The sequence below is a fragment of the Periplaneta americana genome, chromosome 9, assembly GCF_040183065.1.
Source record: "Periplaneta americana isolate PAMFEO1 chromosome 9, P.americana_PAMFEO1_priV1, whole genome shotgun sequence".
NCBI classification, from domain to species: Eukaryota; Metazoa; Arthropoda; class Insecta; order Blattodea; family Blattidae; genus Periplaneta; species Periplaneta americana.
The window spans coordinates 147,904,377-147,923,980 of record NC_091125.1 but is presented as its reverse complement, the minus strand read 5'-3'; the positions used below and the strand labels follow the sequence as shown (position 1 = coordinate 147,923,980).

At 33.4% G+C, this 19,604-nt stretch overlaps 1 protein-coding gene across 1 annotated transcript in view; it reads left to right on the top strand.

The window, feature by feature from the left end:
- The window catches only part of LOC138706600 (muscleblind-like protein 3), a 1,567,271-nt gene that overhangs the window by 397,541 nt on the left and 1,150,126 nt on the right, over positions 1-19,604 (top strand). The gene's annotated exons all lie outside the window — the stretch shown is intronic.

Here is a 19,604-nt window from a genome sequence, read left to right as displayed (position 1 = left end):
TTTCGAGGTTTTCCCCAGCAGCAAGGCAAATGTCAGGTAATCTATGGCGAATTCTCGACCTCACCTCGCCAAATAGCATCTCACTATCACCAATCTTTTCGACGCTAAATAACCGAGTAGTTGATACAACGTCGTTAAATAACCAACTGAAAGAAGCAGGTGAAATATTGATGCGTTTTATTATATTCCAATTTACAGAGAACCCTATTTTACCTGAGATAGGTATGTTAGGGTTATAAATACATAATAATAATAATAATAATAATAATAATAATTATTATTATTATTATTATTATTATTATTATTATTATTATTATTATTATTATTATTATTATATGATATTGATTAAAGAAGTCTCCTATTGAATTAGTCTTACGTTTCAATTATGAAATTAATACAATTTTACAAATCTATATATTCAGCAAATCTGTACAAAGTTTTATAAGTTATACACATGAATGAATGAAATGCAATGAGTTTAAATTAAATACTTAAATACAATCTTATATTTCTATTAAAAGTATCATGAAATGTATACTATATTATAACCTAAGCAAATATCTAATCCTAATATTCACTAGAATGTAGTTTAAATTTCTGTGGGTTGAAATCTCTGAAGACGTTACACAGTTGTCCGTTAAACAATGTTGTTACAAGCAGTTTTTAAATTTTATACAACACATTTATCGTGAATCTATTTTAAATTATTATCCTAATTTATTTCTATCAACTGTTAATTTAACACACACAAACAAAATAATAACAGAAAAAATAAAGACACAACAATAAACTAGCTACACTAAAGACACAACAGACAACAACATACACCACGAAACACAAATTCCACCCAAGAATATTCAACACAACAAACATAACATTCAACCACAATGAAACTAAACTACTAGAAAAAGGATTAAGACACACCTTACACCAAAACAATACAGGTACAAAACAATAAACACAAACCATCATAAACATAGAAACAGCAATACTAAACACACAAAGTCAACATCACGAATACATAAGAAACATAAACAAAATAAAGAAACCCACAACAGACACACACAAACACAAAACAATAAACACCTTGCAGACAAAACAATAAGAACATAACCTAACTTTCATCAAAGCAGATAAAGGAAATTGCACGGTAATCCTACAGAACAAAATAGAAACATATTTCAAGGAAAACAACATCAAAGAACTCAAAAACGACCCCACCACACAGTACCACAACATAGTAAAAAACACAATAAACAAAAACAAACATATAAATTCCAAGTAACATGAAATAACAACTAAAACCAATCAAACCAGAAGCACCTAAACTTAACGCACTACAGAAAATGCTTAAAGAAAACATACTCATCTCCAATATAATAGACAAAAACTTACATTAAAAAAACCTTAGATTATCTTTGCTCTAAATTAAGAAAACTGATACCTAAATTTCATTGTACCAGCTACTGTCATGTCTGACATGTAATGCCAAGTGTTTGTTTGTTTTTTTTTTTTTTACCTACGTTAGATTTAGTTCAGTCGGTTATTCAGTGTGGAATAATAGGTTGTGGAGGTATTACAAAATCTGTTCTATTCCGCCTGAATCAATTTAAGAAGGGAATAATTAAAATTTGTTTAAATAAACAAATTATCCAAAAAATCCTATATAACGTTTTGAAAGTTTTACGAATATACAGAGGGAACCGTAAGTAATGTCATTAATTTCAGGGGGTTATTCTTCTACATATTTCAAACAAAAAAGTTTAATACAGTTTTGCTCGTTTTTGCTTCCTTTTCGAGATAAAAATCGTTTTATATGTAACATTTCATAGCGTAATTTGGTAAAACCATTGATTTAATTCCTACTATGCTCAGTTAATTTAAGAGAGCCGTATATGATGATGATGATGATGATGATGATAATAATAATAATAATAATAATAATAATAATAATAATAATAATAATAATAATAATAATTCTTTATTTATACTGGCAGAGTTAAGGCCATAGGGCCTTCTCTTACACTCTACCAGGTCACAAAGTATACAAGCAGTTAAAATTTAACAAAAAAGTTGAAGAACAGAATACTAACATATTACAAAAAAATAATAATAATAATAGCATAATAAAATCGGCACTAAACAACATGAAAATAATACAATAATAGAAAAAAGAAAGTAAAATACATTGGAATACAGTAAAAGCAACTCATTTAGTACAAATGGTTAATATCGAAAACGTAAGGTAGAATATAACAAAATGGAATGTAATAAAATAATAATAAAAAAGAAAAGTAATACGAATATTAAATAAAATTCACAATAAAAAGACTATGCTAATAAATTCATCGGCTGATAAAGAGAACAAAAAGGGGAAAGGAGGAAAGAAATATATAGCCTATATTTTTACAAAACTATCGCAGAGAAAAGGGCTTATAACTGAAAGGAATCTGAATTGAAAAAGTGCAATTTTAATTTATTTTTGAAAATAGACAATGTCCGACAGTCTCTGACATGTTGTGGTAGAGATTTCCAGGGATGAGCTGCAGAGACCGTGAAAGATGAAGAGTAGAAGGATGTTCTGTGTTTAGGTTAGGAATGGAGAATGTGATATGGTGTTGTGATAATAAATGATTTGAAAGAATTTTAGTTCTGTCCTATAAATGTGGATAAATTTGATCCGAATAAATTTAACATTGAAAAATTTGTTTGCAAAACGGTAAAGTTAAAGCTGGTTCACAATAAACCGGGAATGTAAACGGCAACGAGAACGGAAATAATGTTAAAATAAATGTATATAAATGTGAACATTCACAATAGTTAATTGTGAATGCTCACATTTAATAGTTATTTATGGTACTTGTGAGGTAAGTGCATCTTTATTGCGCGAGTAGAAAGATTTAAGCACGAGGCGTCAGCCGAGTGCTCGCCGACCTGGATGGCTCAAGCGGTAGGGCCACGGCATGTCTCTATCGCTTGGTCCGAAAGGTTGTGGGTTCGAGTCCCGCCTTGGGCATGGGTGTTGTGTACGTTCTATAGTTTAAGAAAGCTGAAAAATAGAAAAAGAGAAAAGAAAAAGGGGAGAAACTGCAGTTAGTGTCCCGCAAAAAATTAAAAAAAAAAGTGCTTAAATTACACGAGCGCAATAAAGATCACGCTCACAAGTACCATACGTAATTTTATCCATGACCATAACGAAAAATTATGTTTTATGAAAGAAAATATGTTCAAAATAAGTCCTCATATAATCACCTATCATGGCATGGATTTTAGAATCGATACGTGTACTAGGTAGGTCATGATGTAGGAGGCCGTGATTAGTGAAGAATGGCGTTGGATAAACAACAAATTATAATTAATTATACAATTTTAATATACTTTTTTTTTCATTTTAAACGCGTATTTTCGTCTTTTTGAAGTTTCAGGGATTATTTAAAAGTGTTCACGGGACTAATGTGATTAAAATAATTTCACATTTTACTTCTGTAAACTTAAGAGGAATATTAAAACGTAATTAATCATCGTGTCTCTTTAGCTCAGTTGGCTAACGCGTGTTGTTTTAAAATCCTATAAACCCAACTTTGCAGGTTCAAGTCTCCTAGCATCCCAAAAGGTAAATTATTACAAAATTTAAAAAAAATACGTATTAGATATGGATGTAATGCACAAATTACGACGTAGTAGGTACAGAAAATAGAAGGAGATTGGGTGTATATATACTTAAAAAATGGTAATAAACAAGTGGAGGTAGGGACATCTCGTAACTAATATATTAACTTCTTGAGTAATAGTTGAATGGAATAGTATACGTGCGTGCCCGGGTACTAGGAAAATACTAATGAACTGTGAGATAAAGTTCAAACTGTGAGGTAAAGTCTTTATCTCACTAGTGAAATAAAGTAATGTTGAATAAAAGCCTACTTTACACACGCAAAACTATTTAGTAAAGGCATGCTTTTCGTTGTGGTCATGGATAAATACATTTATTTTAACATTTCCGTTCTCATTGTCGTTTCCGTTCCCGGTTTATTGTGAACCAGCCTTTACATATTTTGTTCGGATCAAATATAATTCTTACCCTAATAAAGCAAGGCTGCGTCCACGCCGAACACTTTTCATTTGTTTCGTAAGCTATATGAACCATGTTAAGAAATCATGTTCATGTACAGTTTTATCTACTATATCACGTGTCCGATAGCTCCTTTTCCTTGTTCATGAACACATATTCGTTATTTTTTTGTATAAAGGTCTCTATCGGTTTTTGCTATGTGTACAGCTTTCTAAACTCTGAATGGTAACAAAATATCTGCACTGTACACCACAACAAAATCAACCCTTGCAGTTAATTATTATTTTTTGTTCATATTCTCACCATCATTATCATATGCTGGTAAATATCACTGTTATTTCGCTCGTTTTTCTGTTCTAATGTGGCCAGTCACACAAAGTATATAGCCCACACGTACCCTACTTTTGTTTGCGTTACGGTGAAATGTCCATATAAAAATCGACAGCCTGGAAAATGGAACAGGCTTCATCAGTTACAAGTTTGTTTGATGACAGAGGGGATGAGACAGCGAATGGAGAGATGATGAAATTTCGGTCAAACATTGATGTTCCAACTTCGAATCTGTTCTTGAATTCTGCAAGCTGTTCGATGTCAGTATTGTAACCATAATATTATGCGAGTTGCTTATACACATTTCTACACGTGTATTATTATTATTATTATTATTATTATTATTATTATTATTATTATTATTATTATTTACTTACTTCCTTATTTACTCACTTACCTTACTTACTTACTACTTACTTACTTACGCCTATGCCTTTTAAGGAACCCGAAGGTTCATTGCCGCCCTCACATAAGCCTGCCATCGGTTCCTATCCTGTGCAAGATTAATCCAGTCTCTATCATCATATCCCAACTCCCTCAAATCCATTTTAATACTATTCTCCCATCTACGTCTCGGCCTCCCCAAAAGTCTTTTTCCCTCTGGCCTCCCAAATAACACACTATATGCATTTCGAATTCGCCCATACGTGCTACATGCCGTGCCCATCTCAAACGTCTGGATTTAATGTTACTAATTATTATTATTATGGGCAGAAAATATAGCACGGATGTGTGAATCCACAAATGCGTATAGAGTGTTAGTTGAAAGACCTGAGGGAAAAAGATTCTTGGGGAGAATGAGACGTAGATGGGAGGATAATATTAAAATGGATTTGAGGAACGTGGGATATGATGATAGAGATTGGATTAATCTTGCTCAGGATAGGGGCCGATATTGGACTTATGTGAAGACGGCAATGAACCTCCGGGTAAAAGTCTTTATAAACATTATTATTATTATTATTATTATTATTATTATTATTATTATTATTATTATTATTATTATTAATGCATATAGAGTGTTAGTTGGGAGACCGGAGGGAAAAAGACCTTTAGGGAGGCCGAGACGTAGATTGGAGGATAATATTACAATGGATTCGAGGGAGATGGGATATGATGATAGAGACTGGATTGGTCTTGCACAGGATAGGGACCGATGGCGGGCTTATGTGAGGGCGGCAATGAACCTTCAGGTTCCTTAAAAGCCATTTGTAAGTAAATAAATATTATTATTATTATTATTATTATTATCATTAAATAATATGTTAACATTACTTCTATAATATGCCATTAAGAGAGTTCAGGATACCAGACAGGTTTGGAATTGAACGGGTTACATCAGCTTCTTATCTATGCGGATGACGAGAATATGTTAGGAAAAAATCCACAAACGATTAGGGAAAACACGGAAATTTTACTTGTAGCAAGTAAAGCGATAGGTTTGGAAGTAAATCCCGAAAAGACAAAGTACCGGTATATGTTCATGTCTCGTGACCAAGATATTGTAGGAAATGGAAACATAAAAATTGGAGATTTATCCTTCGAAGAGGTGGAAAAATTCAAATATCTTGGAGCCAACAGTAACAAATATAAATGACACTCGGGAGGAAATTAAACGCAGAATAAATATGGGAAATGACTGTTATTATTCGGTTGAGAAGCTTTTGTCATCTAGTCTGCTGTCAAAAAATCTGAAAGTTTGAATTTACAAAACAATTATATTACCGGTTGCTCTATATGGTTGTGAAACTTGGATTAACTTTCAGAGAGGAACAGAGATTAAGTGTATTTGAGAATAAGGTTCTTAGGAAAGTATTTAAGGCTAAGAGTGATGAAGTTACAGGAGAATGAAGAAAGGTACACAACACAGAACTACACGCATTGTATTCTTCACCTGACGTAATTAGGAACATTACATGCAGACGTTTGAGATGGGCAGGGCATGTAGCACGTATGGGCGAATCCTGAAAGGCATATAGAATGTTGGTTGTGAGTCCTAAGAGAAAAAGACCTTTGGGGAGGCCGAGACGTAGATGGGAATATAATATTAAAATAGATTTGAGGGACGTGGGATATGATGATAGAGACTGGATTAATCTTGCACAGGACAGGGACCGATGCTGGGCTTATGTCAGGGCGGCAATGAACCTTCGCGTTCCTTAAAAGCCATTTGTAAGTAAGTATTATTACCATTATTTTCCGCTGTGAAGCGAGTAATGACGTATCCGGCTGCAAATACACAGGATCGTGGTTCGATTCCCGGCAAGGAAGAGGAAATTTTGATGGTGTTTGCGTAAAGTGGGTTAAGTCTTTTTTTGTGCAAATGGAGTTTTCCGCAGCGGAATATGAGTTTTCCCCTAAATGTTGTACAGTGCCTGGAATTATAAGTTTTCATCATTATTTTAAGGACAAAATAGCGGTCGTTTTGTGATTTTATATTAATTGCTCTTATACATAAATCTCATTAATATTGTAACCATAAATAGAATGGTGTTTATGTTTGCAAGTCGGCAATATTTTAAGAAAGTTTCAACTGTTTTAAAAGTATTCTATCTTTTGAAAAACCCCCGTATTATAAAACCCTCCGTAATATTTCAAATTGGGGCATAAACCATCCTCTGCCATGAAGCTGCGGGGTTTTGTTTTCGATTTATTGACTCTGAAATTACGCCCACCAGTTGATGCAGTGTTTAATATGCATCAGAGCCCGCAATAATGTCACATCCAATATGGCCTGACCTACTAAAAGATGGAGTCCAGCGTTTTAATGAAGTGTAGAGCAAGTTGGGGAAGTCTGCCACATGGCGGCAGCACTTGCGTCCAAATTAGAGTCAGAGTCTTGTCTTATAATAGCGTCGTACCAACACTGACTTGGCTGGATCATGTTTAACAACTTCATATATGAAGACATTAAGCTTGAACTCCATTTGCATTGTTGTTAAGCAGTTCTGCCAACTGTAAGGAACTAAATTTTGGAACTAGTTAAGAGCACATTTTTTAAACGTGGACGTACAGAATAATTATAACATGTTACGGGTGTGGCAATATAATTAAAATATGAAACTTCAATTGTTTTATTACTGTTTTCTCGAAACATCTGAAAATAAAACTAATTAAATATATAAAAGGAAACAAATGGAATCACAAAGTTTTACCGTTTCATTTTACTGTTAAAAATTAATCATTTTCAAAGAATAAAAACTGTCCACTCTTATTTATAACTCTTGAATGTTTCACTTTTTTTAACGAGGACAGAATCCATAGACGTAGTCCGGGTCAACTTACTTAATACCGTAAGGGTGAAACCTAACCATTTTTCCCCTATTACTACATATGCTGATGGATTATAGTGATTTTCTAGCTCTCAGGTTGAATTTTCTTTTGCCAACTTCGTTTCGAATTCCGGGTACTGACAAATACTACAACTGGCAGTTGAACAATTTCGAGGGAAAAATTGTTCCGGAGCCGGGTATCGAACCCGGGACCTTTGGTTTAACGTACCAACGCTCTACCACTAAGCTACCCGGGAACTCTAACCGACACCGATCCAATTTTTCCCTCTATATCCACAGACCTCAAAGTGGGCTGACAACCGTCAAGCAACCAACTTCGAGTGCACACTAACTCTGTGTGACTTAAATTGTGGTTTTCTGTTAACGAACAGTGACGTGTATTATGCAAATCAAGATTTCAGGTATAACTCCCTGTAAAGTTGATTTGAACAATTTCGAAATCTTGATTTGCATAATACACGTCACTGTTCGTTAACAGAAAACCACAATTTAAGTCACACAGAGTTAGTGTGCACTCGAAGTTGGTTGCTTGACGGTTGTCAGCCCACTTTGAGGTCTGTGGATATAGAGGGAAAAATTGGATCGGTGTCGGTTAGAGTTCCCGGGTAGCTCAGTGGTAGAGCGTTGGTGCGTTAAACCAAAGGTCCCGGGTTCGATACCCGGCTCCGGAACAATTTTTCCCTCGAAATTGTTCAAATCAACTTTACAGGGAGTTATACCTGAAATCTTGATTTGCAACTGGCAGTTATTTTCTAGCTATTATGTTGGCAGCCATAACTTCGGTTTGCAGTAAAGTAAACTGATTAAAATGCAAGTACCTAGGCTTGTGAATTAATAATTAATTAGTAATACCGGTATTAATATTAATATCAATACACAAGTCAGTTCTGTTTCGTTGTGATTCCAATTCAACTCTATATTCAGGTAAGTGTAATTAAATAAGAAATAACTTACAGACCTACTTCGTATGACACATGCATGTAGATATATTTGACATTTTAATGAAATTATTTCGTGTTTAGATTTTTATTAAAATGTCCAAGAGAGGAAATAACATGGTGCATGGTGCTTGTAAGTTTTTAAGTAAGCTATACATTTTAAAATGGTGTTCTGTTTTCGGAATTCGTACTAATCATTTGACTTAATCAAACTATATTTATAGGTAAGGTCTCGTAAATCGTAAACTGTTTAGTTAAAGCAATGGATTTCATGTTGTCACACAAAATAAATTTAAATATCAGATCATATTAATCCTAATTACCAACATAATATGCGAGAAGTCCAGGAGGAAAATATACTTTTTTTATAATTCATTGAACCATTTAGAAAACACCTCGCAACATAAAGTTGAGTTGTAGTAAATAAGTAATTGTTATTGTTAATTACTATATTATTATTATTATTATTATTATTATTATTATTATTATTATTATTATTATTATTATTATTATTTCAGTACGTAGCATTGTGAGTATTCCCTCTTTGGTGATAATTGGTATTAGTTGGCAACATTGAATTAGAGTTTTAGGAACTACACTTACTTGATCCTCACTATACATCTTCCGTCTTTGGCCAGATCCATGAACTCCCACTATAGCCAACATAGGAAACAAAATCACGATTGAAATTATCAATCAACTGACAAGGTTGAACGGTGCTTTTTATGGTAACATATATATTTTTATTTTAAAACTAGCCGTACCCGTGCGCTCTGCTGCACCTGTTAGAAATAAATATAAAGTAATTACATAATTAAAATAGGACGTTTGATCCAGGGAACATTCGTGTTTGATAGAAGGATAAATCGTTTAATATGTTACTTAATTTAAATTGTATTTAAATAATTAAAATGCGATCATTTTGGTCCAGAGACCACTCATTTGGTACAATAATTCCTTTAACATGTTTCTTAATTGTTATTACATGCAGCCATAGTTTAATGAAGATTGACATCATTTAGTTTTATTGTGTAAACTTTACAGTATATTACTTGCTAAATGTTTCCATTGAACTATGGTAATAACTTAATTTAAGCCTAGTTTTCTACGTCTTCAGTAAATGGTGCTTGGCCCACTATGGTTCTGAACTCTTCAAATAACTTAGATAGTGATACAGCATATATAATGATATGTAATTATATTTCTTTCTTTCGAAAAAGTAAGAATTCACGATCTCCTATGTACCATTGCCATGGAATGAATAAATGTGTTTTTTTCTTCCTACTCAAAAATTTTATATTTTGCACGTAGGAGTTACTGCAGGAACAACAACACTATAATCTGAGGTAGCGTTGAAAATGTATTATATTGTTATTTTAAAAGTCTTACATATCCTTCAATATCAGTCGTATCAAAATTGTGCATAGAATAAAACTTATCGGGAATAATTTTTAAAGAAACTTTTGTTATGTAACATATTTCACAAAAATCAATAATAAGCGAGATATTTCGATTTATTTAATTCAGGTCCCCTTATAACCCCCCTTTTAAATAATGTATTTTGAATGTCATATAGCCTATAATCTAAGTTGCAACGAACTTAATTTATATTCCAATTTTCATCGAAATCGGTTCAGCCATTATTGCGTGAAAAGATAACAAACATCCAGACAGACAGACAGACATACAAACAAACATTTCAAAAAAGCGATTTTCGGTTTCAGGATGGTTAATTATACATGTTAACACCAATTATTTTTGGAAAATCGAAAATTACCAGAAAAATTTTGGCTACAGATTTATTATTAGTGTAGATGCTATATATCCATGTCTCCTGGACCACGTCGAGTATAGTAACACAAAGAAATAAACTTTTTAAGGAAATTTCTTTTTAGATACAAGGCCAGTTGACATGAAATAATCCATAACTAATTTGTTATACCCATTCTAAAGAGGAGACTTCATTGGAAATCATGAAAATTTTCCAAAATATTTTTGACTATTACACTTCATCAGAATGTTTATTTTCATACCTCAAATGGATTTAGTTCAGTTCTGATCTCACATATGTTTAAATATTGTTTTAATTAAGGAAGAAGAGCTGTCAACATTTTTTTCATTAAATAATTCTTTTTTACAAATTTATGATTTAAAATCTAGTTACTTTTTGTTCTATAGTTGGCTCCCTGAAGTTACTAGATGAGTGTAGCTGAGAAGAATTTTAATAGTTATGTGTTACATAAGTATTCATCTTGCTTTCAAATCCATTTTTCCGTCATTTTACTTTTCTTGATTCAATACCAACTTTTTATGCCAAATATTAATCAATCTGCATTAATTTTTACTGCAAGTATTTATGAAGTAGCTGCATTTCTCTATACATTTATTTTGTGGTAAATGCTGCTAATTTATTTTAATGATATTTTTTCGTGAATTATAGAAAAAATAACATTTTCAAAAGATCAAAAAAAAATTTGAAAGCGAATCAATTACATATTTCATAAAATATATAGGAAAGTTTATCTATGTCTTGTGAATGTAACCAAGAAAAGTAAGCTTTAAAATTATTGAGATCTTCTACTAAAAACCTGGGTTTGAAAATATTTCTAAAAAAAGAGATAGAAAAAAAATAAAAAGTAAAAAACCAAAAACATTTGGGAGTTCAAAATTTGCATTTTGTTAGTCCATTACATAATAAACATGCTCTCAAAATTTGATTCAAAATATGATTAGGAAAAAAGTTGTCATTTTTAGTGGTGTAAAATTCTACCCACTGTACTTTCTGATCTACAGTCTGATCCGTTTGGGTATGGATAATATTAATTTATTATTATAAAGCTATTATGATACTAACTTACTTAAGGCTTTTAAGGAACCCGAAGGTTCTTTACCGCCCTCACATAAGTCCGCCATCGGTCCCTATCTTGAGCAAGATTAATCCAGTCTCTATCAACATATCCCACCTCTCTCAAATCCATTTTAATATTATTCTCCCATCTACGTCTCGGCCTTCCCAAAGTCTGGATTCGCCCATACGTGCTACATGCCCTGCCCATCTCAAACGTCCGGATTTAATGTTGCTAACTATGTCAGGTTAAGAATACAATGCGTGCAGTTCTGTGTTGTGTAACTTTCTCCATTCTCCTGTAACTTCATCCCTTTTACCCCCAAATGTTTTCCTAAGAATCTTTATAATTGTTTTATAAATTCTAACGTTCAGATTTTTTGACAGCAGACTATATGACAAAAGCTTCTCAAACGAATAATAACACGCATTTCCCATATTTATTCTGTGTTTAATTTCCTCCCTAGTGTTATTTATATTAATTTGTTACTGTTGCTCCAAGATATTTGAATTTTTCCACCTCTTCGAAGGATGTCTCCAATTTTTATATTTCCATTTCGTACAATATTCTGGTCACGAGACATAATCATATACTTAGTCTTTTCGGGATCTACTTCCAAACCTATCGCTTTACGTGCTTCGAGTAGTAGATCTAGCTTTTGTGATAGTAGGAAAAATTTATTTGCTGGTTATATTATGATTAAAAGATGAGAGTTTCCATTATATGACAATCAACAATCCATAATCTGAAAGGACAAATGAAAGTCGTAGATGATTAAAATGACTACTACAAATCAACAGTGGACACAACGTGTTCTTTGGTACACTAAATTTGAGAGTGTTAAAAGAGTTCAAAGGGAATTTCGACGTGAGTATGGTGTGTGTAATGTACCTAAATACGATTCCATAATGTTGTGATATCGAACATTTGTAGAAACAGGTTCTGTGTTAAAAAAACATACGGAGGTCGCAGGCGAAACCCAGCACTAGAAGTAGCTATCTCTTGGCTTGGCCCTCAAACTCCCCAGAGCTAACCCCTCCTGACTTCTTCGTGGGGGTTTTGTTAAAGACATTATCAATTCACAGAAACCCAGGAACATTGATGATCTGAGAGTAAAAATTACTCAAGCTTTTCAACAAATCACCCCTCTTATGTTACAACGGACATGGGCTGAATTGCTCACCGTTATGAGTTGTGCAGGGTGCGCAATGGGGGTCATGTTGAGCTCTGATGGAATGTCCCATCTTTCAGTGTTGTATGCGCAAAGTTTTATTCATTCATTCATTCATTCATTCATTCATTCATTCATTCATTCATTCATTCATTCATTCATTCATTCATTCATTCATTCATTCATTTATTCATTCATTTTATTCCATAGATCTTACATGAGCAATGAAGCTGTAAGATGTGGAACAAGTCAAAATTTTACAATATTACAATTACAATTTTTACAAACTTTACAGTTTTACAATTTAGTAAATTTCTACAATTTTTACAATTTTGTGCAATTTTTTACAATATTTTGGCGAGATGTAGTGAGATGAGGTGAGGTCCGAGGATTCGCCAAAATATTACCCGGCATTTGCCTTTTGGTTGGGGAAAACCTCGGAAAAACCCAACCAGGTAATCAAATCAAAGGGGTTGATGCCAAGGACTCGCCATAGACCATCCGGCTTCGGTCCCACGGCTGTGGAAAACCTTTCAACAAATAAAGTTCAGTAGTAAATGTTTTACGGTGTTTTTATTTTATCCATACTCAAACGGATCACCCTGTAGAAAGACTGGCGATTAAAAAATTTCATATCACAGAATTATATTTTATTTATGTCGTTGCCATAGTTTTCTGCGAGCCTCCCGTTTAAAAACGGAGGTTCTGACAGTATTTCACAAAATTTCGTCATATTGTCTCGTCTTCTTCTATTCTTCAAGGCTCATATATTCTTATGCGCTTTAAACACATAGCAAAATATATTTTTTTTCGACACCGTTGTTATGGGATGGGATCACTTGAGGCGCCCGTCACTCTGGTCGGCCACACCCCTGTGATAAGGGCGTCTCGCAATTTCCATATTGGAAGCCGTAACCGTGAGTGATGGGAAGCTGTTATGCGGGACTGCCTATACTTAGTCGGTAATGTTATGGCTCTCATAGAAATGACGGGGTGGAGTATCTTTCTATAGCCTATCGCAGCACGTTTACCCTTGTATTAACACGCGGCCATAACATCCCCCTCGCATCCACACTGGAACCGAAAAACCGGAATGCTGACGTCATCGTTCACTTGAATGGAGGCGCGCGGTTCGATACTCCCTAGATTGTCTGTCGGTCCTTCATCAGAGTCTGTGCGAGGTTCCACTTGCTCACAGCGCGAATCCTCTCTCGATGGGTTGTCGTTTTTATGTATCGATCATCCAGAGAGCTAATAAGGACCTCTGGCTGTTTAATTCTGCCGGAGAGGCAGACGTTCTGTTTCCCGTGGTACACCCAGTCCAAATTTGCCCTACTGCGATATCATAGTTAAATGTAAATTAATTTGCTTTATTCATCATTTTACATTGTTTTTCTACAGTCAATTGTTTTTTATTTCTGTTGTATTTATTTATTTATTTAAATTTAAATATACAGAATAAAGAATATAATTACAAAACAAACAAGAGAAATAGAAATAAAATAATACAAGCAATATAAAAAGAAGATACAGTAGTATTAACAAAATTTGAGACCGAATGAGCAGCGCTCGTGCTCGGTCGCAGCTCAGATATAATATTAAAATAAAAAATAATAATAATAATAATGTAAATAAATAAGTGAAATAAAATAGGAACTAAATTATAATTACAGCGGCAATGGAATTATATAATATAATATTAACACTAGAGAAGAATAATATCGCACGTGAAAAGTAGGACTAATATATATTTCAAAATTATAGAATACAAATATAATATAGGTTGATTAATTCATACACATATGCTATAAATTTATTTAATCAAATTGAAGATATTAACACGTTTTTAATTTTCTTGTTATATGTTAGTGGGTTACATGTTAGAAGTTCTGGGTGTAATTTAGTTGAAGCATTGTACAACCGAGGGCCAAAATTTATGCTATGCTTTAGACCAGCAGATGTGAGACATTTAGGTTCTACTAATGTTGAATTAATATTTCGCCTCGTGTCATAATTGTGTGTCTGTAATACAAACTTATTACGATTTTTATGATAAAATTTTAACAGCGTATACTTATAAATTTGTTCAATATTAAATACATTAAATTCAGAATAAATTAATTTAGTTGGATAATCGAAACGTTTCTTCAAACAAATTTTAATTATTCGTTTTTGTAGTAAATTCAACGGACTAAGATTAATTTTTGTACTTGTACTTTGTTGAAACTATGTAGTTTATTTCTCTAATACAGCGTTTCTCTATGTGTGTTCCGGTGAACTCCAGCGTACCACGGGTAAATTCTGTGAGTTCCACGTGTCTTAATTGATTTATAAATTTTATACTATAAAATGCACACAAAAATTACGAAAATATGGATCAATAATAACATGAAACATCACCAATAATTATAATAATATGAATAACTTAATTCTTGTCATACGATGAAAGAGTAATGGAACGGAGAAAAATTCTCTCCGGCGCCGGGATTTGAACCCGGGTTTTCTCCGTCCCGTTACTCTTTCATCGTATGATGACGCAGAATATCTGTATGAAATATCATATGTATTTCGGTACATTAAAATAATATATATGATATGCGTAAATCACTTCGTGATTTAAGACGGCGCTTATTCCGTCGGATCCCGGCCAATTAGTCACTCATAACGAGTGCACCTCAGCACATGTGTGGACTTCAGTCCTACGTTCATAGACATCTATGACGTAGTGCAGCGGGCGGCCACTAGAGGGAACCCAAGAGTTGGAGCTTAATCTGAGACGATTCTGTCCGACGCCGGGGTGGTATCCGGTGTGGCTTAGTGGATAAAGCATCAGCACGTAGAGCTGAAAACCCGGGTTCAAATCCCGGCGCCGGAGACAATTTTTCTCCGTTCCATTATTCTTTCATCGTATGATGACGCAGAATATCTGCATGAAATATCATATGTACTTCGGTACATTAAAATAATATATATTAATTATTGTCATTATAATAATTATTATTATTATTATTATCATTATTATTATTATTATTATTATTATTATTACTTACGGCTTTTAAGGAACCAGGAGGTTCATTGCCGCCCTCACATAAGCCCGCCATCGGTACCTATCCTGAGCAAGATTAATCCAGTCTCTACCATCATATCCCATCTCCCTCAAATCCATTTTAATATTATTCTCCCATCTACGTCTCGGCGTCTTTTTCCCTCCGGTCTCCCAACTAACACTCTCTATATGCATTTCTGGATTCGCCCATACGTGCTACATGCCCTGCCCATCTCAAACGTCTGGGTTTAATATTCCTAATTATGTCAGGTGAAGAATACAATGCGTGCAGTTCTGTGTTGTGTAACTTTCTCCATTCTCCTGTAACTTCATCCATCTTAGCCCCAAATATTTTCCTAAGAATCTTATTCTCAAGCACTCTTAATCTCTATTCGTTTCTCAAAATGAGAGACCAAGTTTCACAACCATACAGAACAACCGGTAATATAACTGTTTTATAAATTCTAACTTTCAGATTTTTTTGACAGCAGACTAGATGACAAAAGCTTCTCAACCGATTAACAACAGGCATTTCCCATATTTATTCTCCGTTTAATTTCCTCCCGAGTGTCATTTATGTTAGTTACTGTTGCTCCAAGATATTTGAATTTTTCCATCTCTTCGAAGGATAAAACTCCAATTTTTATATTTCCATTTCGTAGACTACAATATTCTGGTCACGAGACATAATCATATACTTTGTATTTTCGGGATTTACTTCCAAACCTATCGCTTTACAAAATACAGGGTGTGAATGATATAAATTGCCAAAATTATACAGACTGTACATCTCAGTCTCTTAAACATGATGTGTAGCGAAATGTTTTTTTTTTCTTTTTTTTTTTTTTTGTTTTTAATTCCTAAAATATCATGTCTTTAGGATTGATAGTAGTATAATATTTACTATTCGAGTAAATGTGAACGTCATTACCAGGGAACGGATTTATATGGACTAAAAATATATGAAATATGTAAATATATATGTAGTTATTTTTACCAAAATATGGAATTAAATATGGATTTTTACCAAAATATGGAATTAAATATGGACTTAAAATTATAAAAAAATGACTATGTACGTTAAATATTGGTACATTTTAATCAAACTAAACAAAAAATATAATGGACGTACCTTATCTTCCAATGTAGTTTCAACAAAACACAATTTTTATTGTCTGTTACCATAACAATAGGTTACAAACATTTCTTTCAAGTGCTGAAAAGTGAATCTTCTTCTATTGTCTCTGAGGATAGATTTATACTGACTAAAAGAGCGTTCGACGTCACAAGAAGTAACTGGTACATAATTCAATTTCACAATGTCTGCTGGGGATAAGTCCAAGTTAATCTTCACTGTTGATTCACCACTCATCACAGCAACAACCTTTTGTAGTTCTTCATATCCAGGGTTTTTTGAAAGTACAGTGTCCACCTTAGCTCTTACTGCATCTGCAACTTTACCTCTACCACGATTCAGTTGTTCCACAGTACTATTTATAATTTCAAAACTTTCAGATAGTGAAAGGTGCCTATTTTGGAGACTTTTGAGCGTTTTTATGATGCATGAAAATGTATGCTGAATGTGAGCTAAGTCATTCTTCACACTTATGTCACAGGTAACTGTTTTCGCAGTATCAATTGAGACTGCATCTTCAGAGTCCAATGCAAGGAGAACATTGTTAATAGAGTCTATATGTTCGGCATAATATTCAACTGCTTCTAGCCATGTACCCCATCTAGTTAAAATTGGCTTTGGTGGCAATGGAATTTCAGGGTACATTTCTTTCAACACGTTAACTCTACTGGGAGCTTTGAGAAATACTTTTTTCACTGATGAAATCAACAAATCTACTTTAGGGAAATTGTCTCTGACCACTTCTGCCACACGATGAAATGCATGCGCCACACAAGTAAAATGAGTCAATTTAGGATATACAACAGATAATGCTTGTCCAGCTTTGACCATATAAGGGGCAGCATCGCTAATAAAGAATAACACATTATCGTACATAATACCCTTTGGCCACAGGATACCCATAGCTTCGTTGAACAGTTTAACTATAGTTTTGTTATTGCACTTTTCTAGAACATCACAATGTAAAAGAATTCGTTCAGAATATTGTTCACTTAACAAACCGATAACTACATTACCAACAAGTCTACCTTCTTTGTCGGGAGTCTCATCAATGGAAACCCAAATTGAACTATCTTTAATTTCATCTCTTATCTTCTGTATTGTCTCATCGTAGATGGATGGAGCATACGTCTTCCTAAGTGTTGACTCATCCGGGATTGTATGTTGAGTATATTTTTCAAGGAATTCCCTGAAGACCTTATTCTTTAGTTTGTAGAGAGGAATATCAGCAGAGATGAGAGAACTGCACAGGTCGATGTTAAACTCAGATCTTACATTCGATGTTGTTGGTTGTGTTAAAAACAATTGTCTCTGCTTGGAATTTAGTTGTTTGTTGGCCTGATGTTTACTAGTTGTAATGTGTTGTTGCACCAGGAACTTTTGTGTAGATGATACTGCACACTGACACAAATTACAAAATAATATTTTATTGTCAGTTGATAAACCATCTTCTTTAAATTCTGAAATGTAACTTGTTAGTTTTGATTTTAAATTGACTGAATGACGTACTTTTGGCATATTTACCGTCTTTATAGTATGATTTACAAAACTGAACCTATGTGTACTCTGACTGGCATTTAACTGTTGAGCTGCACAACTGAAGTCTGTTAAAAATTTTAAATTAAATTAATACAGTTTTGTAACTTACTTTCCCATTGTTGATAGGACTGCTAATTTTCAAATAACTCTGATGTTAAAGGGATTACTGAACATGTGTTTAAATCTCTATTGTTGAAATGTATTTTTAAAAGTTAATGGAATTTTGTTTTGTTTTATTGTTAAACCTAATATAATATGGACTGTTTTATATGAAATATGGAAAATATATGGAAATTAACGAAAATATGTACTAAACTCTAAAATATGGAAAAATATGGAAAATAAAAGTAGGATTTTTCAACCCTACACATTGTGAAACATAAAGATAATGCAAAATATAAATTATATTAGCTTTATAAGTAAATATGTATTTACATATAAATCCTTTCCCTGGTCATTACACACACGCTAATACCACCACAACAAAGAGAACAGTGTGCCCTGATTCGTAAACAAGGATATCGCTACAGTTACAATGTACATGGCCGACCGAAGTAAATAATGACGGTCTACTAACATTTCCAAAAACATTTTAATTACAGATAGCATTTTTTTCTTGGGAAACTACAAAAGTCACAGAAAAAAAAATTTATTAGACTTTTTTGTTCAGTTATTTATGGTCTATCACCAGTATTTTTGGCAGTTTATATTGTTTACACACTGTATAAAGAAAAGCCAAGCAGCAACCGTGGTCTTTGGAATGAAGATGGTAACATAAAGCGTGTTATTTAAGCCCTTAAAATGGTACTTCTGTATGTCAAGCCTCCATTATATTTAATATTTCAAGGAAAGCCCTGGAAAGAATAGTCATTTTTATTCTAATCATCTGTTTCGAATGAAAATCGGTTTGTCGCCAGATGTTAATTAAACGAAGTGATTGTTGCACCTGCGAAAAATTAAGGTTATTATTTCCGCGTTTTGTAGCCGTTCGTGAGTCTGTGAGCAAGCAATGATTTTACACCTCCTGAAATAACAATAGAAAAATACTGCATTTTGTGAGGAAATTTGCTGGAAGCATTATTAAAGAGGTAAGGCATCTTTAAACATTCTATCTTAACTGTATTTGTTCTCTTCACTGCTGCCAGTTTTTATTACGCGGTATGGCCATCCCTCCCGTGAAAAAGGAGAGATGGCCAGCATTTTTCCGGGATAGATGGCCTACAATTGAGGAGTATTT